Source organism: Megachile rotundata, chromosome 1 (genome assembly GCF_050947335.1).
Source record: "Megachile rotundata isolate GNS110a chromosome 1, iyMegRotu1, whole genome shotgun sequence".
Classification (NCBI taxonomy): domain Eukaryota; kingdom Metazoa; phylum Arthropoda; class Insecta; order Hymenoptera; family Megachilidae; genus Megachile; species Megachile rotundata.
Window position 1 is genome coordinate 14029257 of NC_134983.1, and position 26567 is coordinate 14055823.

The window sequence follows — 26567 nt, forward strand, 5'->3', positions numbered from 1 at the left end:
TTGTTCAGAACTAGGTACTCTTTTTAATCCAACGGTTTGAATATTAAACTTTAGACTTTAGAGAACATCTGTGAAATATTGCACCGTGTAGAAATTAAATACGCGTTCAGTTTATTAAGTTAATCTTTGGTAGTTTCGACTGCGGAACTTAGGGCCTCAGGGGGACTAACGTGGCGGGAAAGAAACAGGTAAAACGGCCATTGGTTAGGAAAGATTTTGCTCTTATTGGTTGCTGAACATTCCGGTACACCAAAAACGAAGGAATTCGTGACCAATTAAAATACAGTTTCAAACATTGTAATCTTTGTAAATTATATTTTTTTATTCGTGTACTTAGGATGATATTCAGTTTAAAGAATTTTAAACCTCCTTCTATACTTGTTGAAAGTCGAATATTGAAAGACAAGAATCATTTACAAAGATAATATAGACTAAAAAATCTTCCTTAGCAAGATCTCATTTTCTTCTTACGTCTATGAGATTTCATAACCCGCAAATGTTTAAACAGAGATCATTGTTCAAAGAACAATCGCGTTTTCTTCAATTAAATCCATTATTTGCCGGTTAATCCGGGACCGCGCATGGTTAAATCTCCAGTTGAAAAGAAATATCAACCTATTAAAGCAGCCATCGAAGAATAATGGACTCGGTCCGTATAACGTAAACCAAGAAGGACCATCTCGCAGCCCACGTATATACGATGACTAAGAACAAATTGCCGGCACATACAAGGGACCCAGTAACATTCTCCTCGTCTGGTTTCGCCTGAATCAACTGTGCAAGCGTCGGAATACCGCGCGAAGGAGGAAATCGACGGTAAAGGGAGAATAATAGAACGCGCGGAGGAACGCAAAAGAAGAAACAGAAGTGGCGGGGAAAGGACGAGAGGGAAAGCGGAGGAAACGAACGGAACACGTCCGAAAAGAAAGAAAGAAAAGAAGAGGAACGCAAGGTAGAAGCATCTCGTCGCGCTGTTTGCCATCTTGGTCCAACCGGGTAGATGGTCAACCCGGTGTCTCCCTCCTCTTCCTTCGTCTTCTCTCTCTTCTCGAAGCCTCTTCTTTTGCCTACGTACACTCGGTTGCAACGTTGACTTCTTTTGGCTGAGAACACGTATAATCTTAAAAACTTAAACTCTCTTTTTAAATATCCAAGTCCTCGAATCTCTAATGTTCACTTTTAATTTTTGAGTCCTATGATAAATTTCTAAACTCCTTGTTTTCAAATTGTTTTCAACTTCTGATTTGCACTTGACTGTATACACAATTTCAACGCTCCTCCATCTCGCTCGCACCCAAGCTTCTCGTCCAAAAGGCACTGCAGGCCATTCCGCGGTACTGGGAGGAGAGAGCTTCGGCATTCCTTTCGCCAGTCATTTTATTTTAGCGCCACCGTGTGGGAGAGAGTCTCTCCTCGCCTCTCTCTCTTAGTCTCTCTGTCTGTCTCTCTCTCGTCCCAGCCGGACCCACGACATCGTGTTCTTTGTCCCACTGTCTGCTCTTCGGATCCTGCGTCTACGCCACAACCTCTCCCACCGTTGCGGAGGTTCGTTCGTGCGAGGCCGATGGACGACGATGCTGGTGTGCTTGCACGGTATCTGATGATGGTGGCCACGTCCTGGAGGACGAAGGGGGTGCAAAAGGTACGTGGGAACTGTACCACGCAACCTGGTCGCTGGACCGGAATCGGAACGAACGAAATTTTAACCGCCTGTGGCTTCGACGCCGAACAAAATTATTTTTCGGTTTCACCGCTGACGTCTTTGATCGTTAACACTTTCGCTGCACGCGTAGACGATGCATCCGACCAATCTGTAATTTAATTACCTGCGGAGGTGTTCGTCTGTTCTATGTCCAATTCGACGCGCAAACGTGGGAATGAAACGCAAAGGTAATAGGAAGCGACAATTGAGATTTGGACGTTCGGCTGGCAATCGGAATTCGAGGAATTTGAGAAAAGTCGCAGATAAGGAAATTGGGCGACTTGGGAATATGGAAATTTAGGCACTTTGAAGCTCGAGGGTATCTGAAAATTCGGGATCTGGGGATTATACGAAAATTGGAGGATTAGCAAATTTTTGAATTTGTAAAGTTAGAAATTTGAGTATTTTAAGTTTGAAAAAATTTGAAGATGCAGAAAGGCAACTTATGAACATAGAATTTTGGCTATTTCGAAATATGTTTGCAAATTCTGTATTTGAGGATGAACCTGAACACTCGAAGATTTGTAAATTTAAAAGTCAGAGAATTTGAAATTTGTACAAAATGAAAATTAAAAATTTGATATTTATAACAAATTCACCTTACAAAGACCAACATTCGCGAAAGAAATTGAAAGTTTAGAAACGCATAAAAATTGTAATATCTAACAAAGCAGTCGTGTATCTACCTCGATCAAGTGAAAATAGGTACAGGTGCAAGTGTGCAAGCGTAAAGAGACCTTCGTATTCTGTCATCCGTTGGACGTAGGTAGCATGTATCTTTTTCTTCTTCGAACTAAGAACACGAGTGCAATGTGCGAGCTTAATTATGTGCGGATGCGCGAAGTAAAAAGAAAAAAAGGAACCGCTTCGAGCGTTCAGTAAGGAGGTTCTTATCCGTTTCAAGTGGCGCCAAAGAGCGATGAACACGTCCACTTGACGACGAGAGAATATTACCGAAATAATCTGCGGCCTCTTAACACCAGACACGATCCTGATCACTATTAGGGTAATTAATTATCCATTATCGTAGCCCGACGAAAATCTAATTTCCGTCGCCATTATGGTTCACGCCGCTGCGCTCGATAAGATAAAATTTAATCATCCGCGAATTCTTTATACAATTTTCGATCGCTTGCATCTTTTAATATCTCTCCGAGGAAATACGTTTGCTTTTCAATAAAATGTTACGTAGGAATAGATATTTTTTTGATAGGAGAGACGTGGTTCCAAATTATCGGTCTTGGTTTAAAATTTTCTTATATTTTCGTGAATCATAAAGTGACATTAAATAGAACACTGTTAAATAGAAATATGAAAATTGCGGAATTTAAAACTTTAACTTTAGGAATTGAGAGTCTGAAAATTTTAAGACTCGACAATTTAGAAATTTGAGGAATGTATCTAGGAATCAGAGGATGTAATATGGGAGTATAGAGATCTAACGACATAGCAACCCTAATACTAAATTAGAGATACAAAAAAATACCATATTACATACTCGTGATAACGTACATATTGCATACTTATTCATAAAGGTGAATTCGCAATACTTGATTGAAAAATATAAAAACGATATTACATTAGTTACTCCTACACATAGAGCATGCGCCTAAATGTGAACATTAGCAATCCTCAATACTTGATTTAAAAAATACAGAAAAATATACTACTCGTAAGAGTGAATATGTTCATCCTCTAAAAAGAACTCGATAAAAATGAGCACCCAGATATAAAAGCAATTGTATCGAAGAAAAGAGAAGCCGAAGTAACATTTTAACAATGGATATGGGAAAGTTAAATTCTGTCCCTATTTCTTGGGATACTGTAGTTTGGCAAAGGAAATCGAAGACGCGTGACCCGCGTTACGATAAATATCTCGACCTCGTGGTGGAAATGCGTTTTCCGCAGCTATCGAAAATAGAACGGACCAGACTGAAATCCAGAGACTAGGTTGCCGAGGCAACGACACGTGCGAGTACGATTTTCGTCTCTCTTCTTCTTTCTTTTTTCACCATCTCCTCTCGTTCTAGCACACTGGGTCCACGTCCTTACATCAGAGACCCGCTTTGCTCTATCTACCGTGTGAAATTACTATACTTCACAGTGAATATAGTCAACGTTCAACTATACATCCGAGCGTGTAAAGGTAAAGTCATGCGCCACGAAAATCGCGGAGATACCTGATATAACATCCTCTATATAAGGATGTCAAGATATGACGTGGCTCTTCTGCTCTTTTCACCTTTCTTCTGCGACGCGTAACCTTTTCGATGTGCGCCAGATATGAGGGACGTCTCGAGAAAGATCGTAAAAAGTGTAAGACCCGACCAACGTGGGTTACAAAATCTTTAGCTATTTTACTATTTGGAATTTTTTATGCGCACAGTGAAGTATTTTAAGGTTTTAGGGTAATGGGGACGCAGGTGCGGTGACGGTGTGATGGATTAATGGAAGAAATATGAGGATGTGATATGAAAGATATTAGAAATTTAGGAACTCTAGAATTTCGATTTAAAATGTTACATTTCTATGTATTTAAATATCTACATTCCTAAATTCTTAAATTCCCAAGATCCTGAATCTTCAATTCCCTTTTCGCCAAATCTCTAAATCCCCAAAATACCGAAGTCTCAAACCTCCAATTTTTCAAAGTACCAAATCTCTAATTTCCCAAATGTTCATCCCCAACTTCTTAACTTCTAACGCTCTAAATTCCTGAATCCCTAAATTCCCAAGTCCTTAAATCCCCAAATCCTTAAACCCCCAAATATCCAATTCCCCAAATCCCCAAATCACCACAGTTTCAAATTTCTAATTCCCCAAATCCCTAAATCCCAAAATCTTCAAATCCCTAAAACCTCCAATCCCTAAAACCCCAAATCTCTAAAATCTTAAATCCCTAAAACTCCAAATCCCTAAATCTCCAAATCTCCAATTCTCAAGCTCAAATTTTCGAATCATCAAATTAGTAAATTATCAAACTTCCAAATTTCAAACCGTAAAAAAATGAAAAAATATATAAAATGAAAAGTTTTCAAAAACAGTGGTCCATATTATCGCGAACACTCTATATATTCGTCTGGTAGAGTAACTTTATCGGTCGAGCAAGCCATCCGCTCTTTGACCATGCAAATCCGAAAATCCAGAGTTAGCGTTTCACCTCTACACCGATTACTGAACAAATACCAAGGCACACACGAACGGAAAAATATAAGGGGTGCGTTCGAAACGTGGATTTGCGTTTAACTGCATTATCATACGTTTAAATAAATTCCGAGAAACACATAAAAGCCCACAGATGTAACGTTAAATGGCTCGGGCATCGAAATAGAATACTATTCCTTTGAAAATTGGCCTTTCAGCTGTTAGAGCATTTTACAATCCCTAGAAATGTATTTACTGCCTTTATTTTCGTTTGAAATGTTACGGGATGAAATTAATATTAATTTCGTTTAGAAAAGGACCGGGAAACAGTGCTCTGTGGAGTTCATACATATGTTAATACGTGGCTATTGGAATTTTCTGAGAAATTTGAAATTTTATTGTACTTCTCTATATACATGGAAATTATGATCTTCTATTATAATTAATAATAAGGTGATTAAACAGTAAGTTATAATAATGGTGCAAATGGTAATAGTAATGGATAGAATTAAATACTGTTACATGTACAGAAATGAAATACATGACTCGAAAATGGATTTTCATTGTGGTAAATTCAAATAATAGAATTACATAAAAATAAAAATTGCTTGCATATATTTCCCATTATGCTCCAATCTACATAACAGAAGTCTCATTCGAAAACCTGTGATTACAATTATATAACAATGTGAAACAAAGTGTAAGGTCGATCGTAAAAGTTTTGAAAACACAATATAACAAAATTAGATGGAAGAGAAATCTTTTATGTTGCTTCTGGTTATAGAGTGAACCAAGGTTGTCATGAGCTACGTGTTTGCACACGCGGCAAATCCCAAGGGCCAAGGGTCTCGATCATTCACATACTGAAATTCGATACTATTCTTCTCCTTTCTTCGTGCGCGAAATTTCATACATGCATAAGGCAAAAATTGACGAAACACCGAACGTATAGCGCCAAGAATTCTGAACGTGTATTTTCAGAATCCTGCAGTCAATTCGCATCTATTCACTAGGGATTTAATGTGCATCCATCTAAGCCCATTCTTCTCTGTTTTCGATGTTGACAACGTATTAACGACTTTAAAAATTTTCAAACTTTTTCATTGAATATCGAATACACATTACACTTGTCATACACGTATATGTACATATGTATACATTATAGGTATTTAAATTTGTTTCGAATACACATACAAATGAAAATTAAAACGTTCATATTATCGTTGTATAGAAATGTATTCAAATGTTATTGTTATAGCCACCAACTACCATCCAGATTTATAGACATTTATTCAATTATGTACGGTTTTCCTGGAAACAATGTCATTTGAATTTGACCCGTTAAATTGAATGAATATTTGCGAGCTCGATCGATAGCTTCAATTGATGAGCATCGGCCAAATTGAATAGCGTTGTTTGAAATAAAAATTGATAAAAATATGATCGTAATTATCCTGATGAGACAACAATCTCATATATCCCATGTATTTCCATATCACATTTTTATCTTGAAACTAATAACTTCCAAAATAATGTACCTTATCTTACAAAAATGTGTAATTATGCTCATTAACCTTAATAACAAAATATTTATTAAAACAGAAAATATTCGGGTCGAGACTTTGAATAGTTTTTAAAATACAGAATGAAATATTTGGGAAGATTGTGACCAATCGATTTCAATTACTCTCTTCAATATAATGAAACAAACAAGTGATTACTACTAACGAGGATGTGGCTACTAATGGATACATTTAAAACGTTGGTAAATGTTTTCGCGAGGATTTCGCAAGGCGATTACGATTCCCTGGGTTTGCTCGGAAGGAGCCGTGAATCGGGCAAAGAAAAGGGACGCGATACAGCGAAACGGGAATGAAGATAGAAAAAGTAACGTTGGCATTGTGAGAACGAAGAAATAAGAGAAAGATGGCCCCGTAAGCTACCGACGACACGGGTCATCTTTCTTATCTCGAGCTTAACCAGCCGTTTAGTGCCGTTCCACACGTACGTTACACAGATAATACGGCTCACACAGATATTCCGCTATATTTGTAGCTGTTACCTGATCACCGGGTCGTCCTGCCGCCCACACCAAGTGCTTAGGGCCTTGTACAATTGCACCGGTATCGAGGATTATCTTCGCGAGCAATTGAAAAGAAACCTCTACAGACATCGCCTCGAACGTAATTATACATTAGACGATGCTTATTATGGTGGACGGATATCAGAATCTACGGATCTAGACTTTTATGGATTTCTGGATTTCGAGAACTACTTGTGGACCTAGAAATTTGGAGCATTCGGAAATATTTGGGGAATCTGAGATTTCAGGAATTTGCGAATTTGACCATATAGGAATTTGAGGAAATAAGTATTTCAGACTTGGGGATCTAAGGATTTAGGGACTTTTGTGGATTTCTGGATTTTGAAGACTACCTGTGGACCTAGGAATTTGGGGCGTTCGGAAATATTTGAGGAATCTGAGATTTCAGGAATTTGGGATTTGGGAATCTAAGGAATTTACGAATTTGACCATATAGGAATGTGGGAAAATAAGTATTTCAGACTTGGGGATCTAAGGATTTAAGAACTTTCGTGGATTTCTGGATTTCGAGGACTACGAACTTGTGGACTTAGGAATTTGGAGCGTTCGGAAATATTTGGGGAATCTGAGATTTCAGGAATTTGGGATTTGGGAATCTAGGGGGTTTGTAAATTTGCCGATATAGGAATGTAGGAAAATAAGTATTTCAGACTAAGGGGTCTAGGGATTTAAGAACTTTTACGAATTTCTGGATTTCGAGGACTACGAACTTCTGGTCCTAGGAATTTAGAATCGGATTCAAATATCCAACACATAATTTAAAAACTAATTTAGAGATATCGTATTGCCTTCACTTAGAAAGCAATATGAACTTCGGAGATCCTCACAAAAATCTTCACACATTAATAAAAAAAAGACTACCATAACTTGAATAACGTTAATAACTTCTCGAATAAATTCACCCTTTATCTCATTGCATTAAAAAAATTTCTAAACCTCATAGTTTGCAAATACCAACAATACAAACCAGCAGAAAAAAAAGAGATGTGAAATTTCGAGTAGGTTTACAGCGAGAATCATTACATCGCGGTTAATATCGAGCCTGCTCGTGGCGGCGAATTATCTCGCACGGGAAAAAAGGTAAAGATTGCCGTAGAAAATGTGCGAAATACCGTGTTCGTAGCTCATGGCTTTAAACCGCGGGTGACAATTAACGTTGGCGGGCCATTAATTGCCGCGACGGAAGGGGATGGAAGAAAGAATCTGGTCTCCTGCCTTCTTTTCCGGCTTCTACCCTCTTTCTCAGCTTTTGTCCCGGCTTCTGCCTATTCTGCTATCTCGCGCGAGTCACGTTCGTAAGCGGACAATGGTCTGCTCTTATCTCTAATGATCCCCGCGGATCTGTGTTCCTCGCGAGAGGAGAAAAAAAGTATTGAAACGATCCGCGGCGCGAGAAAGCCGCGGATAAGTATCTCTGGATAGCTTCGCGCGTCTCTTCGGGATTCCCGATGAATCCCGTTTCGAAAAACGATTCGTAATTCTGAAAACGCCACTGAAAACATTAACCTGCGTATCCTGTGTTTCAATGTTGTCTATCTTTTTACGTGTGAAATGTGCTGACAGTCATCGAATTGGGTCCGCTTAAAATTTTCAGCACTTTTTACGCTTTTTAAAGTTACAAGGTCTGCACAAATTATGTAATTTATTAGCTACTAACATAACATTAATATAACGATATAATTCATTAGCTACTACTGTACGTAACATTATGAACACATGTAACCCTTTGCACTCGAAGATAATTTGACTGTTTGCAAACAGCAACTTTAAAAATTAGTTAAAAAGTTAAATGAATTTTTTTGAGGTTATTATTTCCCTACTAATAATTTCCACTATTGTTTGTTTCACTGTGTTTATACATCACAAGTGTCGTATTATAGAATCAGTTAAAAATGCTTATTTCAAATTATTGTATTAAGTAAAATGGTGGGTGAGAGTCACCTCTCGAGCGCAAAGTATTAATATCTTATATTTCCGCCCTTTGCTTTGGTCATAGCTTATATGTATATCGTTATCAACATATTTAGCAATAATTTTGCATGGCCACGACCTTCCATACATGACATGTTATTAATGTTGAAAATAATATGTTTGAACTAAATTGTTCAAGCTGCCAAATATTCATTCGCTGTCTACAAAAGACCACCGTAATAAAAAATCATTAATTTCATTTAAAAAAATCAATGAACAAAGAATTCTTGCGCCACCTTACCCCTAATTTTTCAAAATAACCAAATTCAGTGTCCAAAATCCTCAAGTAAACTACCGGATTATCAGTAAAATTTTTGTTTGAAAAACCTGGATTATGCTAAAGGGAAGTAATTCGCCGTTGACCCCCTCGGTAGTATTAATTGTTTTCGAAGAACGATAAATACAGATAACCGATAAACGAATGGTACATCGAGTTTCGCTTCGAAATCTCTCTCTAAAAGCAGACATTAATGCACATACGTTTGTGCACGCGGCTGCACGAACCAATATTGACGTTATTGACCGTACGATAATCAAGACATTTGCGTAATTAATGTAACGAGCAGAGAACCCGAGTCGCTGTCGAGGAAACAATGATTATATTTTATCTCGTGGATAAATGCTGTTCCATTAATGCAGACGGATTGAAAGCAACGCGCTATTAAAAGCATAGAAAATGTACGAGTTTCCGGCTTTCGTTTAAACTTATCGGTTCTTGGGAAACGGAACGCTGCTTGATGAAAGTGAATGAACTTAAGAGCTGATTTAGCGATACTTTGAATAAAACATAGACTGAATTAAGCGGGGAAAAAATGATCGTCGTTTAAATTGAAATTATCGGTGAAGTTTAGAGTCCGTTAGGATAACATTACGCAGACTATGTTGGAAACAACACCTTCTGAGAAAACGATATTTTTAAATCACAATGAGTCATTAAAAACATTACATTGTTCGTTGGAAACAGATCATTCACTAAATTCATGAGATGCATGAGATCATTCACAAAATCTCAGTGTTTTTCGATCAACTTCATTCCGCAAGGATATTTTCTGCAATGACTTTCGTTTAAGATAAGTGGAAATAAAAATATTGCACATCGAAGAATCGTAAAGCATGTTCGTAAAATGCACGAGAACTTATAGCTAGCGTTTAGCCGGGGAGATACGTAATTATCTTGTTACAGAAATATATATTTCTATAACAGATAATGTGCTTCTCGGATTAATCTTTCTAAGAATTCTACATGTTTTACAATAGAAGGATTATACCAAATATTGGATGTTGTGTCGTGAGTGATTAAAAAATAATGAGCAACGTGAATGACCTGTTAACAAAAGAAACTTTGGAAGATAAGCTGTTTGGTGAAAGAAACAATTTTGCGGACGAAAACCTATTTCTTTCATGAATATACATGTTCGTCGGAATATGTATCAATGTTTTTATAGTATAAATTCATGCAAAGTTTGTTGTATGTGCAAAGAAGAGTCATCGGTTGAAAATTTTCAAGCGACTAAGGATATCAGAAATTAATTGTGCGCAATAATCGTAGCTTCAACAGGTGAACCACGTTTAAAAGTCACACCACGATTTCTTACAAATGCAATGAGCGTTTGTCATGTTCGTCCAAGTGCGATAAAGGTATTGCGAGATTCCACGTGCTTTGAAAAATTCCGCATATACCGTTTTACGCCAGTTTACGAGGCAAATTTATCGTAAAATAAAACGTTTTCGCGTTCAGAAACTGCTACTTCATGTTTAAAATATACATAAGCTTTGTCCTTTTATTTGATCATATAGCAATATGTCAAATTTCATTTTTTCGAGTGAGAATATTTATTTGCAAACATAGATTGTAATAAATAATTTTCAATTTTTATTTCAGTGCAATTGGAATAAATTTTATATTCTTATAACTGACATCATATAAGTACATGTTTAAAAAATCTAACATCTTACAAATCTTACAACTTTGTAAATTATTTAACAAATCAAATTTGTTATTTGAATAAATGTAATAAATTTTGAAACTGTTTCTACACGAAACAGACGCTTTATTAAAGAAATAGTTATTTGAAGGGTTAAAATTAATATCCACATTTATTGAATAAAAATATTATTTCTATCCACGATACATGTCACAAAAATTATTTCTTCGATTAAAATAAACCACATTATTCCAACAATTCTACAGATATTCAATCCTATATTCGATTCTATATTCAAATAATTATTGACATCTGCAATGAATATATTGTTCAATGAATTAAAAGCGACTTCTTTTCAAATACTTTTTCATTCAAGAAATCATGCAAATATTTGAACGAATTTCAATAAACAGATAAATCTGAAACGAACTTTGCTTTCAAATTATAAACAAAGAAATATATAAAGCCCCGTAACGAAATTCTGAAAGTGATAAAAAATTGTTGTGAACAGAAAGCTTATTTTTATGAGTGGAAATAAAAGTATCAATGACTGCTGTAGTTACATTTATAACTCGAGTTTAGAGCCAGCGCTAACAAAAGTTCAGTGTTCATATTAGTGACTGATTTACGATCACAGTGCTACAAAAATGGTATCAACTGAAGTTACAAAAAAAAGAATTCTTGAAAATATGAGGAAATGAATGAGTTTCAAATTTTCTAGAGATAACGTTTTCATTGTATATTCAGAGTTAAAGAGCTGGACACAGCTTGTCTCCATCTTATTTCTGGATTTAATATCATCTAAACCCTCGAACTGGTCCTCGAAACCCGAGACATTAAATAAACGAAACATAAGTGCTACTTTCTTCACAACTGAAATAAAAAGCAAACAATACAAAATCGTATTATCAATACAATCATCAATTACGAATTCGCCTAGCGAGCGGATTAAATCGTTATGCGGAGCATGTATTCCTATTGGCGTGATACGCATCGAATTATTCCTCTGCAGTGATGTGCATTGAATCTCTGCATACTTGATACCTGATCGATGCTTTAATCTTTACCGTTCAAATAACAAGCGACAATTAGACTACTTATGCCTGTTAAATAGTACGGGGACTACGATGGTGGCCATTTCTAGGGAAATAGGGTTGAGTCATGAGAAAAAATAACGTGAGGCATGTAGATAATTCGTTTCCCTTTGCAATCAAAAGATTCACAGTTAATGGAGTTTGGGAATAGAGGGATTTGGGTATGGAAGGATATGGGAATGGAGAAATTTGGGGATGTGGAGATTTGGGGATGTGGAGATTTGGGGATGTAGAGATTTAGGGATGTAGAAATTTAGGGATGTAGGAATTTGGGGATATAGCGATTTGGGTATGCAAGAATTTGGAAGTGGAGGGATTTGGGGACGTAGCAATTTGGAGACGTGGCGATTTGGGGACGTGGTGATTTGGGGATGTAGAGATTTGGGGATGCAGAGATTTGGGGATGTAGCAATTTGGAGACGTAGCAATTTGGGGACGTAGTGATTTGGGGACGTAGCAATTTGGGGACGTGGCGATTTGGAGACGTAGAGATTTGGGGACGTAGCAATTTGGAGACGTAGCAATTTGGGGGCTTAGCGATTTGGGGACGTGGCGATTTGGGGACGTAGAGATTTGGAGACGTAGAGATTTGGGGATGTAGAGATTTGGAGATGTAGAAATTTGGAGACGTAGCAATTTGGGGACGTGGCGATTTGGGGACGTAGAGATTTGGGGACGTAGAGATTTGGGGACGTAGCAATTTGGAGACGTAGCAATTTGGGGGCTTAGCGATTTGGGGACGTGGCGATTTGGGGACGTAGAAATTTGGGGATGTAGAGATTTGGGGATGTAGAGATTTGGAGACGTAGCAATTTGGAGACGTAGCAATTTAGGGACGTGGTGATTTGGGGACGTAGAGATTTGGGGATGCAGAGATTTGGGGATGCAGAAATTTGGGGATGTAGCAATTTGGAGACGTAGCGATTTGGGGATGTAGCAATTTGAGGATGTAGGGATTTGGGAACGTAGCGACTTGGGAATCTAGGAATTTGTGTACATACCAATTTGTTTATATATGAATTCATGAGTGGAGGAATTTGGGGATATATCGATTCGGTAATGCAAGAATTCGAGAATGTAAGAATTCATAAGTATAGAGATTCAGACATGGTACTATCCTATTCTAACCAATTGTAGTAGCTCCTCTAAGCATCTCAGCCTCTCCAAGCCGCGCCAAGCCATAGCTTAACACCAGTACATAAGTTTCTCCCTCTTTATCTAAAGAGAAAAGTTAAACAATAACACACGTAACGAGATATTTTCAGCCATAAACGTTGAACCAGTCTTAAAGCGGCAAAAATAGTTTGAAAACTCGTTGTACCGTGTTCTCTTCGAGACTTGTCCTCGATGCTGACACTTTTTCCTGGTGCAAAATGTATTCTGTCGGGTGCGCATAGAATTCATAGAAAGTTTCGAGCTTCGACAGCCTATATTATATGAGAAAGTGACTTTCTGCCAGTAAATTTTCTATCGGACGCGGAGGACATTTATGATTGGTCGTTGCGGGGCTCAAACGAAAAATACCACATAGCGACTACTACAAATATCTATAGGTACGAGATATTTGATATATTTTTTACGTGGCCAATAAAGCGGAAAGGAATTTTTTCTTTAAATGTGTACGCGAAAAAATTTCGGGATAATTTCCGGAATATTGAATGCAATTAAAAAATGTTGGATATTAATAAAAGTGCAGGAGTCAAGCTTGACACAATTTATATAATGAGACAAAATTATACAAATTTTTATTTGTATGTGTTAAGAAACTGTATTGTTAAATTACTCTGTAATGATAACTAATTTTAATACTAATTTAAAATAAATGTTTATTAGTTCGACCGTACGCAAATTCAAATTTACGCGCCAAGAAGAAGAACATTTATACAACGCCTCTTTATTAACACTTCTATATTCTGACGAAGATTATTATAGACGTAGGCGATTAAAATATGTAGGTCGTGTTTTTAATCGGTCTGAATTTCCATTTTCGTAAATCCAGTTTCAATTTCAAAGACAAATAATGGTCGTTTGAGAGCGGCTCAAGGCTGCCGGGTGATTGATTCAATTCCTTGAAGCCACATTTCTTAATAGCAACCTTCATAATAACTGATGTGTGAACGAGCCTGCTGTGTAGCAAAAACATACGTATATGCTTCGAGACAGCTTGTCTCCTCGCTTTTCTTCAATGACACTTCTATTTATGCATCAATATTGTGTAATACTCTTTAATAACAGTTGTGTTACTTTTTTAACACATTTCAGTCGGTAGTCAAATAATGTAATTAACGGACATCTTTTTACTCTTTTCGGAGTACAATTCATCTTTCTTGGAATTACGTAAAGGACATAAAATTTATAGTTTGATAACTTCGAAATCACAAAGAATATTTTTGTCTATATCATATTTTTTGTCATGTTTTGTATGTAATTATGCATTTGCAACATCCAGTGTCCAGTTATTATACGTACACGTGAGCGCAATGTTCACTTCCGTTGGATAATGATACGGATGAACATGAGTTGCAAATTTTGTAATTTATAAGTCTTTATATTTGTAAATTTCTACATACTTTAATTTTTCTTTATCTTATCATTCTCAAATTCTTATATATTCAAATTTTCAAATTTTTAGCATTTTCAAATTCTCAAATTCTCAAATTTTCAGATAATTAAATTATCAAATTTTTAGCTTATTCAAATTCTCAAATTCTCAAACTCTCACACTCTTAAATTGTCAAATTCTCAAATTCTAAAATTCTTAAACTCTCAAATTCTCAAATTTTCAAACTCTCAAGCTCTAAAGCTCTCAAACTCTCATACTCTCAAATTCCCAAATTCCCAAATACTCAAATTTTCAAACTTTCAAACTCTCAAACTCTCAAACTCTCAATCTCCCAAACTCTCAAACTCCCAAACTCCCAAATTTCCAAATTCTCAAATTTTCAAACTCTCAAACTCTCAAACTCTCAAACTCTCAAACTCTCAAACTCCCAAACTCCCAAACTCTCAAACTCCCAAATTTCCAAATTCTCAAATTTTCAAACTCTCAAACTCTCAAACTCTCAAACTCTCAATCTCCCAAACTCTCAAACTCCCAAACTCCCAAATTTCCAAATTCTCAAATTTTCAAACTCTCAAACTCTCAAACTCTCAAACTCCCAAATTTCCAAATTCTCAAATTTTCAAACTCTCAAACTCTCAAACTCTCAAACTCTCAAACTCTCAGACTCTCAAATTCCCAAATTCCCAAATTCCCAAATTCCCAAATTCCCAAATTCTCAAATTTTCAAACTCTCAAACTCTCAAACTCTCAATCTCCCAAACTCTCAATCTCCCAAACTCTCAATCTCCCATACTCTCAATCTCCCAAACTCTCAAACTCCCAAATTTCCAAATTTCTCAATTATCCAAATCATTACTCAAATTCTTAAACTTTCAGAGTCTTAAATTCTCAAAGTCCGAATCCTCAAATTTCCAAATTTCCCAGCTGCTCAAATTACAAACCCTCAAATCCTCAAACTTCATTGACTTCCACGTCTATCCACGTATCACATAATTTCATGTACCATAACTTCCACGATATCCAAATATTTAAACACAGTATCGTTCAAAGAACAACCTTGTCTTCGATAAAGCTCACTAGAGAAGAAAAATAAGTAACACAGCAAATACGTACACATATATACCGAGATAATTTTGGACCTAACTAACGTATCACCGAATCTCCTTTCATGACAGAAAAATGATGGCAAATGTGTAGAAAGGTGTATGATATCCGGATAAAAGGTCTGAGATTCCTTGTACGAGATCCTCCCTCGTGTAGGCGGTTCGTTCCGGATTCCTTGTCCACCTCCTCCTCGGTCTGCGTTGTTTTAGACGGTCTTTTTTGTCCTCCACCTCCGCCGTCCTCTTTCTTGTTCGCAACGTAGTATGTAGGTGCGTGCCTTTGTGAAATCTTCGCTGCATCGACCCTGAGACGTCTCCAGGGTAGACGATCACATCGGCTTCTCGGCTTTTCAGACTTCAGGCATCACTGGTACGCGTTACGATTGCTAATGTGCTCTTTTCTCCATTTTAGATTGGATGGCGGAAAGATGGAGGAACGGGAGGAAACACTTTTTAGCTCACACGTTGTTCAGGAATTGATCATTTTCAAAAATTTCAGTATTTTTAATATGGAGATTATGGAATTTTTTAGTTTGTGAATTTACAAATTAGTACATTTAAAAGTTTTAGATTTTCAGATTGCAGGTTTTTTAATTTCTGAATTATTATATTTTTAAAAATTCAAATGTCAGTTTCCAAATTTCCAAAGACAATACACTGTTTCCTCGAATTTCAGCTGTCAAATTTTTTGAATTTCGAACTTGGTAAAAATCCAAATATTCAAAATTCAAATTCCTTATTCCTCAAATCCTGAATCTCCAAATTCCCAAAATCCCCAAAATCCCCAAATTTCATATTCCCCAAATTCCACATTCCCCAAATTCCATATTCCTCAAATTCCACATTCCCCAAATTCCAAATTTCTCAAATCCCAAATTCCCCAAATTCCACACTTCCCAAATTCCACATTTCCCAAATTCCACATTCCCCAAATTCCAAATTCCCCAAATTCCAAATTCCCCAAATTTCAAATTCCCCAAATTCCAAATTCCCCAAATTCCAAATTCCCCAAATTCCAAATTCCCCAAATTCCAAATTCCCCAAATTCCAAATTCCCCAAATTCCAAATTCCCCAAATTCCCCAAATTCCCCAAATTCCAAATTCCTCAAATTCCACATTCACCAATTTTCAAATTCCCCAAATTCCAAATTTCCCAAATTCCACATTCCCCAAATTCCAAATTCCAAATTCCTTAAATTCCAAATTCCCAAAATTCCAAATTCCCAAAATCCCCAAATCCAAAACTTCTACATTCCTCAATCTCCAAATATCAAGATTCATAAATTTTCTTTTACCACTCCAGAGGTGATTTATGAAGAAGTCAGCTATATTTTAAAAGTTCCAATAAAATCGTTGACCCAGAACAGAAGTTGAAGCCCTCTTCTTGTAAGTACATTTCAATAAGAATTGATGAAAGAAGATCCAAAACTTTTTAAACTTTTCAAACAGTCGACATTTTTCATTTTAGATAATAATCGAAGTTCCAACTTTTAAATTTTAGTAACTTCATAAATTAAGTAGTAAATGAAGGTACTAAGATAAAACTAAGATATTAAAATTTAATTTTTCTTTATTAATTATTTTGTTCAATTCTTTTAAATGCTTGCTATCTTTTCTTTTATGTATCTTTGAATGGACAAGTTTCAAAGTTTAATACATCTAGTTTCGCTTTAAACAATATTAATTTGTTCATCTCCCATTTGCATTTTAAATAATATTATTCTATCGTACTTTTTTGGAAGGATAAGTTTGAAAGTTTAATGCATCTTTTAGTTTCACTTTAGACAATATTAATTTGTTCATCTTCTATTTGAATTTTAAATAGTATTACTCTAGAATGCATCTTCCATTTGTAATTTAAATAATATTCATTTGCAATTCGTCTTCTGTTTGCACTTTAGATAATATTAATTTGTAGTTCATCGTGTATTTCCACTTTACATAATGTTATATTTTAACACATCTGCTATTTGTACTTTAAATAATATTATTTCGTAATGCATCTTCTAGGTGCACTTTAAGTACAATTCTTTTATAATGCATCTTCAATTTGCATTTCAAATGACATTAATTTATAATAAATCTTCTGGTTTTTTCTTTAAATAATATTATTTTGTAATGCATCTTTTAGTTTCACTTCAAATAATTTTCTTTTGTAATGCATCTTCAATTTGCATTTCAAATGACATTAATTTATAATAAATCTTCTGGTTTTTTCTTTAAATAATATTATTTTGTAATGCATCTTTTAGTTTCACTTCAAATAATTTTATTTTGTAATGCATCTTTTAATTTCACTTCAAATAATATTATTTTGTAATGCATCTTTTAGGTGCACTTTAAGTACAATTCTTTTATAATGCATCTTCAATTTGCATTTCAAATGACATTAATTTATAATAAATCTTCTGGTTTGTTCTATAAATAATATTATTTTTTAATGCATATTTTAGTTTCACTTCAAATAATTTTATTTTGTAATGCATCTTTTAATTTCACTTCAAATAATTTTATTTTGTAATGCATCTTTTAGTTGCACTCTAGCAGCGCATCTTCCAGTAGCACTTCAACTAATATTAATTTGTAGTTCAATTTCTGCGTTTAAGTGAAAATGTTACTTCGCATGCGGTACATTTAATTTTCTGGTTAGTAATGTAGGTGCATTAAGATCAGATTACGGACAATTTAAATTGTAAACCACGCCTTTGTCCAATTTGTCTTTCTTCTGCTCCATTTGTAAGGATTGCAGTTCCGCCGCTATTGCATTGTTAGAATAACCATCGTGTACTTTACGGTTACAAAACCCTTGTTCAACTGATGATAATAGAGAGACCGAGATGAACGAAAATTAAATAATATAGAAACTTTACGAATATTCCGCAAAATCAGATTTCCATGAAATACGATATTAAAATACAAATCCACGACTAACCGATATCTTTGTCCAATTAAAATTTTACTAATCGATTTATTAATTATCTGAAACTTTGCTTCGTTAAAACTTTATTAAGATTCGATCAAAACAAAAACTATATTAAAATCCTGCTTAATTAACTTTTCATTAAAATTTCCATTGAATTTTAATAAATTAGTATATTAATTAACTGTTAATTAAAGTGCTTGTAAAATGAAGTATTATGAAAACCACCTCTTATACATTTCACATTTCTCTTTGTTCCATACAAAAGTCTGCCGACTTCCACTTTTAATTTTTTACATGCAGTTATTATACAATATTAAAATTATTTACGGAAATTACTTAATTAAAACGTTAATTAGTGAACACCTTTTTCAACAGGGTTATTTTGCTTAATTAATCGATGAAAATAATTACGCAAGGCGATTAATAAAAACCGAACGTTTAATAACTTTTTGACGTAATTTTGGTGTACATTTTATTTTTATCACTAAAGTGATATAATTATCTAAATAAAAATTTTCAATGAACAACGCAAAGTAAAAAATAGAAGTTTACGTTAAAAATAACACAAGGCAAATGTTCAAGTGTAAAGTTTATAAATTATTAAAATGATATCATAGTTCTTGATATATTTGCGTATGTACCCAAGAAGTTTCAGAAAACTTAGTAGATAAGAAATCCCTAGTTTTTGCTGCAATTTTAATCTCGTTCAGTTAAATCAAACAGATCGTTTTCGATAGGGCGTATTTACACAGCAAACTTGGATATAAATCTCGTACTCTTTAAAATGTGTATCCAAACTAGCCCCAGTTTCTCCAACGTAAATTTGTCAGAAATACTTGATAAGCTAGGATATTTGTCCAACATTTGTCTACAGCCTGAAAGAATTTTTTTATGCTTTGTTTGTTCGCCGTTTTATGGTTATTCCTCTGCATACCAGATATACGTACCCATTTCGTGCTTCTCCTTTATTTATACACATAATCTGTAAATTGTTTCATTTCAATTGGTCGGTTTTTTAGATTATTTTATTTATACGCTTTGTTGGCGGTTTATGCATTTGTGAAGTATTGGACAAAAATTTTAATTTTTTTTAAATTTGAATGTGCAAGTTAATCAATTGTCAAATACAGAATTCTCTATTCTCAAATTTCTAAATTTCTAAACTTCTGAAAACCAAAATATATAAATTATAAATTTTTAAACTTCCAAATCCACAACTTTCCAATTCCCAAAACCCAATTTTCAGATCTTTAAATTCCTCAAATTCTTTAAATTTCCAAGTGCTAAAAACTTAAGACCTAAATGCTAGATTTCTAAATATTTAAACTACTAAATTTTCAGATTATTAAATCCACTTTCCAAATTTCTAGATCACCAAATCCTCAGATCCAAAAATTCGCAAATCCCAAAATCTTCAAATCCACAGACTCCTAAATCCACAATTTCCCAAATTATAAAAAGGCCGAATCTACAAATCCCAAACCTCTAAACCTTCATACCCAAAATTCCCAAATCCCTAAATTTCCAAACCCACAAATCTCCAAATTTCCAAATTCTTAACCTCCAATTTTCCAAATCTCCAAATCTCTAAATCTTCATATCCACTAATCCCCAAATCTGCAAATTTCCAAACCCACAAATCCACGTATCTTCAAATTTCCAAATCCATAAATTCCCAAAATTCCAAATCCTCAAATCCTCAAATCCCCAAAATTCCAAATCCTCAAATTCCTAAATCCACAATCCTCGAAACTTTCATACCCAAAATCCCCAAATCCCTAAATTTCCAAACCCACAAATCCCCAAATTTCCAAATTCTTAACCTCCAATTTTCCAAATCTCCAAATCCCTAAATCTTCATATCCACCAATCCCCAAATCTGCAAATTTCCAAACCCACAAATCCACATATCTCCAAACTTCCAAATCCACAAATCCCCGAAATTCCAAATCCTCAAATCCCCAAAATTCCAAATCCTCAAATCCCTAAATCCACAACCCCCCAAACCTATATACCCAAAATCCCCAAATCCCTAAATCCACAACTCCCAAATCTTCATACCCAAAATCCCCAAATCCCCAAATTATAAAATTCGCAAAATATTTCAAATTCAAAATTGTAACCTCACAAAAAGTTTGAAATACCTGCCAAATTACTAATGTCCTCGACATTATATCTGGATATTCTTTCACAAAAAATATTCGACAGAACTGACCGTGTGCTCAATAGGTCACCATAATCTACCATGTCCCTTTTTTTGACAACCAAAGTCATTGACTCGAAAGTAGTTTCTTTGCAAAGTGGTACATCAACAAAGGCGTTTTCTCTGCTAATTTAAGCAATATTGAATGTCTTTATTCGTTCATTCAGTCGGTCATAGCCGCTTGAATGTTGTTCAATTGTCGGTTGATTTTGAATCTTAGAGATTAAAAAGAGGTCACAAAGATTGAGGTCTAGAGGATAAAAGAGCTGGCTCTGTGCTATAATGTTCGGTGCAGCATAAAAATTCGTTGACTGAGACTGCAATGTGACCTGACGCGTTCCATCTGCGTGACTCACTTACCTTGGATAATGTTTTTTGTCGATTAATTATTCTATGTCAACTAAGCTGATTCAGGTATATGCAAGATGATCTTGATGCGACAGGACTTGAATTCTTTCATTTTATTAAACGGTGTGATGAATGTCTTAATAATTATTTTGCGAACTTATCTCTAAATTAAAGTGTCTTTTAAGTTCAAAAATTTTTGGACATCATGGATGACAAATCACATTATTGTAAAATTCAAGTATAATATGTTATTCTATTACATTCGTCTTTCATTATAAGTTAGTTAATCATATATGTTGCTATAAAACAATAAAAAATTCCAATTTTTTTTTAAGAGGAAATTATATTTCTCAAAATCTTGTTACATCTGAACATTGTTCATTTAATATGGATACATCGTTGTTTCATAGTTTTAACGTAGCTACATATTAAACATAGCTCAGTTATCACCTTGTATATTTATCTAAGTTTAAGTACGAACAAAATTATTATTTTATAAAATGTCGTACATAATTGTATATCGTATAATACACTATACAGGGTGTCTCACAGCTAGTGTAGGTCCCTGAAATGGGGGGTGAAGTTTCATTTTTGAATTATTAAGAAAAAACAGAGACGAATCATAATTATACGTGATTTCATAATTACGACTACGTTTAGAATTTTTAAGTTAATCTCAACGATTCTAGGAAGTAATCAGAAAGAAGAAAGCAGCTGCTGGACATTTCGAAATGTCTCATTTTTTTCCTCCAAGTTGAGGATTTATGTAGAAAGTGATAGTCCAAAGTTGCATCCCGGTATGCGGGAGAAGCAAAATGTAAATTTTTTAATCCATAATAAATCATTCGCCATTAAATTGACAGAGTTCCGTATTTCAAGAATGATAAATGCACGCATAAATCATATTCCGAATAAAATGCGAATCTTTTCATAATTTATCACGACGTCTAGTGAGTTACGACTCGTTTCAAATTAAAATCAGTTGCCGAATCATTTTTCCCGGTTACGCGAATTATACAGGAATCGAAATGTATAGGAACGATACGAGAATCGCGGTTTGAATATTTAATGAACGCGTGAAAAATGATGAAAGAAAGCTGACCAGTTTTAATGAGCGCGCTGTTCGCGAAAAGTCTCAATGAAAATCGATACATTATTTATTAGTATTAATTTTTGTGCCTGACCTGATCTGTATATTATATGTATAATTAATAACCAATGTTTCGTTGAAAAATAATACACATCGAATTGAAAAAATAACAATAATAAAAAGTTATTAAACCCATTGACATACAGACTGCAATCGTAAAAAACCAATATTTAACGTAAACTGAAGAAAAAATTCAATATTGTACCGCAGTAAAATCAATCTCCCAACATATTAAACTGCCAATTTTATTTTTATTCGTTGAAAATCTACAACTCGGTCAAGTAGGATAAAAAAAACGTTCAGAAAAATATTTTTCACGCACCTCGAAATTCGCACGTTTGAAGAAGCAGCTGCTCGATGCGAGAAAAATCAAGGTAAAAGGAACGCAAAATGCAAACCATAACATTCTCTGACTATTATTCAATCTACTTTCGGATATTCAGAAGTACGATTTACGTCGACAGTCTCAGAAATCCACGTCGACTCGTTGAGAGAGCAGCGCACACGGTTTCCGTGTTATGGCTGCCACGATTTATCGTTCTGCTTGCAAAGACGTATGTATTTCCATGTCCTTTCTTTCGCGTAAAATGTGCTTCGAAAATGTAACACAACAGTGAACCTATGCACATTATCACATCTTCTGTCCTGTTCATTCAATTTATGACAGAAAATGTTCTAAATGCACTGTGTTCCCTCCGATGTTGATGTTCCTTCAACTACTACTATGTTTATTAAGTAATGCTGTGTTCGTTAACACTTTGAATTACAATATCGTGTCACTCGACGCACGTTACATTTCGTATGTAACAAATCAAAATTATGTTCGCAATGCGATTGAGTCTGGAATTTAATACCAATTATAGTTTGCGTAATGAAGGATCTTTTAATTCAATTTTTGTATTATTTTTGTATGAATGTACTATAAAAGAATATTCCTTCGAACAAAAAACGAACGAACTATTTTTCGTGCTTCTGCGTACGGCCCGTTGAAGCAAAACATCTTTATCCGAATCTTGATTTCATTAATTTGTCGTGAGAAACGAGGCGAATGAAACTGATGGCATTGCGCAATGCCGAGAGAAATTTTGTCGGATCCTCTGTCATGAGTTTAAAATAAATTACCACGATGCAGGCCGATGACCTGGCCCGCCCAGCACGTGCAAAAATCGTTTTCTCCCTCCAGCAACTCGCCACACGCGGAGCCAAAAGTATTGTAAGAACACGCTTTGGTCAACGATCTTTAAAGTCTAGTTTACATTGCCAGAATAAATAAAGCTGGTGAGAAAAATTCGTTTAATGTACTCGCTCAGACGATTAGATAGAGAGAATAGCACCAAGGTTAAGTCTCACGATAAAGCTAACGTTGCTTATACTAGTTTACTGTGAAACGAAATAAATAGGCTTCTATAAATTTGTAGAATTTTTTTTTAGTTTTGAAACTTTTTACTCGTCGAATTTGTAAATTTATGAGTTTCTGAAGTTGGATGATTCGAAGTTTAAAGATTTGAGAATTTACGAATTCGTAGAACGGAAAATTTCGAAATTTGAGAGGTCGAAGATTTGAAATTTTGGCAACCCGAAATTTCTATTTTCCATTTGTACTAATTTCTAAATTGAAATTACCAAATTACTCAATTATTCTATTTCTAATTTTCCAAATTTGGAAATTAGAGATTTCCACATTCTGAATATATAAATTTCTTACTATTTTAATTCCCAAATTTCCATTTCTACATTCTACGTTTCCCAAATTTACAAATATGTAACATTACAAAAGAGAAAATTAAAAATTGTTACATTTGTAAATAATCAGTTTCACCACGTGTCTAAATTCCTATAGTACCGCGTCCATCAGAGGTTACCCGACTAATTGTAAGTCCGAATACGAATCATCCGCAAAACCCTAATTATATACATTTTTTGATTCCTCAGAACATGCAGATTCGTCGAAAACTAAAAGTGAACTCATTTAATATTATCCTAAATGTAGTTACAAGTTTTCCAGCAATTTAGACCACGATAACGAGATCACAAAATAAAAAATCCTTAGTAACCCTTCAACTTTTAACTGCATCACTAATATTTTGGCATCGACCATTTGAAACTTTTAATAACGCGTGTTTCAGTCGTCGATTTTAATCTCTTACCGTATAATTTATTTGTCAGAACATATTCATGCAATATTAAAACGAATAACGAAAATTATTCTAGTATTTACTCAGCGATTAACCGTACAAATTACAACTATATTCAAAAGTTGAGTAAGATTTATGAGTGTCATAAGTTAAATTATAAAAGATTAACGTAAAGATATAAATAATTTTTAATGCAACATTCAAATTAAACTACTACTGCTCTAATATTGATATTTAAATAACTGTGCTATCTTAAACTGTGTCAATTACTTCTACAACATTTGAAAACTTGATAAGGTAAAAGAAAATTACATACGTTTTCAAATAACTATATCAACAGAAGCAAAACATGTTTAATTTAAGAATCTTACAAATAATAGTATTGTAACTGTAATATAATAATGAAATGCAATAACATGACATAATGGATACACTTCTGTTTTTCCTATATGACACTCTATCATAACATGCTAATTCCAAAAAAATATAAATACTTTCAATATGTTTATAATATTATAGTATAATTATAAACCTTGCATACTGCATAACAAATACAGTAGAAAGCAATAAAAATACATATGAAGGAGAACAAGGAGAATCGAAAGATAAAGCTCAATGCTTTTCCGGTGTTAATGAAATCGTCCCCCAAGAAGCGGGAACATCTTAATCCTAAATACACGTTAAAATGCAATTCGAAACGGAACGATCTAGATGCAAGCTGGCTCAAAGCTCGTAAATACTCCGGAATGGAAACATTAATGTAATTTGATCTCGAGATAATTTTCCTTAGAGCCAGGTAAGGTCCTATTGTTCGGCATTGTCCGTATAAAACATGTCTCACGCGTGTCGAGCCTCATGAATGCATCCAACAACAATAATAGCAACGCTCTCCCGCTGGGTGGGATAGCGAGTGCACTTAGAATCGCAGCGGTCGTACTTGTTGATGTTTTAACAACCCCACGTGCGAAAACGGAATGTAGACGGCAATACTTTTAACCCCACCGATATCATCGACGTTCCTCCTGAAAAGGAGTACTTTTCAAACGAGTCTGCTTCCTAAAGCATCCTTCCATCTTTTCAACCAAAAACTAATTGCGCGTGTAACTCTTTATGGTAAATCGGTTCAGATACATTTTTTCAAACTACATGTACGGCTCTACACTTTTTATCGTGAATTATGATCATGAACTTATCGTTAAATAAACGAAAGACTTCATGTTTGATGGTATTTTTACTGGCAGGTGTAGAACTTTCAAATTGGAAAAATTCGACGAATTCTTTTAGTGATGTTAGTTTTCTACTATTGTCTACTTCCCTGTGTTTATACATCACATATAAAACTCTGTCAAGAAGTTTTTATTTTTAATTGTTCTACTTGCGTTAAAGTGGATGTGAGTCTTTCGAGTGCAAAGGGTCGTCTTCTCATTCTGTAGTTGTACAAATGATTTTCAACCCCGTACGTATTTGCCTGGTCAGCACTATCCACTGGTACAATATTAAAACAAATAACGAAAGTTGATACGTGTCATATTAAGTGATCCTGAACTACACAAATTGTAATTGGTCTCAAACTCCAAGCTGAAGCGTACAAGCAAGACTTATCACGAGTCACTCATCAAAGTAAAAGGTGGTATCAACAGAGAATGAAATATATAAGCAACGAAGATGGAACTGTTCGCCCAGAAACACCCTGTATACCTACTTTTATCCGCTCAATTAGTCTTAGGAGAGGTGCAGGTCGAAAGAAAGCACCTTCTCGCGATAATTACCGCTAGCACATTTCGTGGCTCGAGTGGGTCGGGCAATTTTGAATTCGTGGCCCGGAGGTTTCGTGGCGAGCTGCATTTTCGAAAGAGCAAGAGAGAGAGCATCGGCATCGAACAGCAAAGCGAGTCGCAATGCACGCACAGCCTTATACGGACGCGAGAAAGCGAACTCTCTCGGTCTGCTCTTTTCCCCTTCCTCCTTAGCCGTTAACCCGACCGATCCGGACCGTGGAACCCAGTCCTGGACATCAAACAGGACCAGATATGCTACGTTGCACCGCCAAACTGGTGTACGTGCGACCACGTTCCGTTGTCTGGACCAGGTGCAATCGACAGGTCGCTGCTGCCGTTGCATTACGTTGCGACCGCAAGATACCTTCATTTATCGATTTTACCCAACGATCGAATATTTATCCCCCTACGTACGAATTAGGG

General features: G+C 35.1%; 1 protein-coding gene across 2 annotated transcripts in view; it reads right to left on the bottom strand.

Annotated features, from left to right (window-relative positions):
* Positions 1 to 26567, bottom strand: part of dally (division abnormally delayed protein) — a 142894-nt gene that overhangs the window by 105250 nt on the left and 11077 nt on the right. The window lies entirely within an intron of this gene.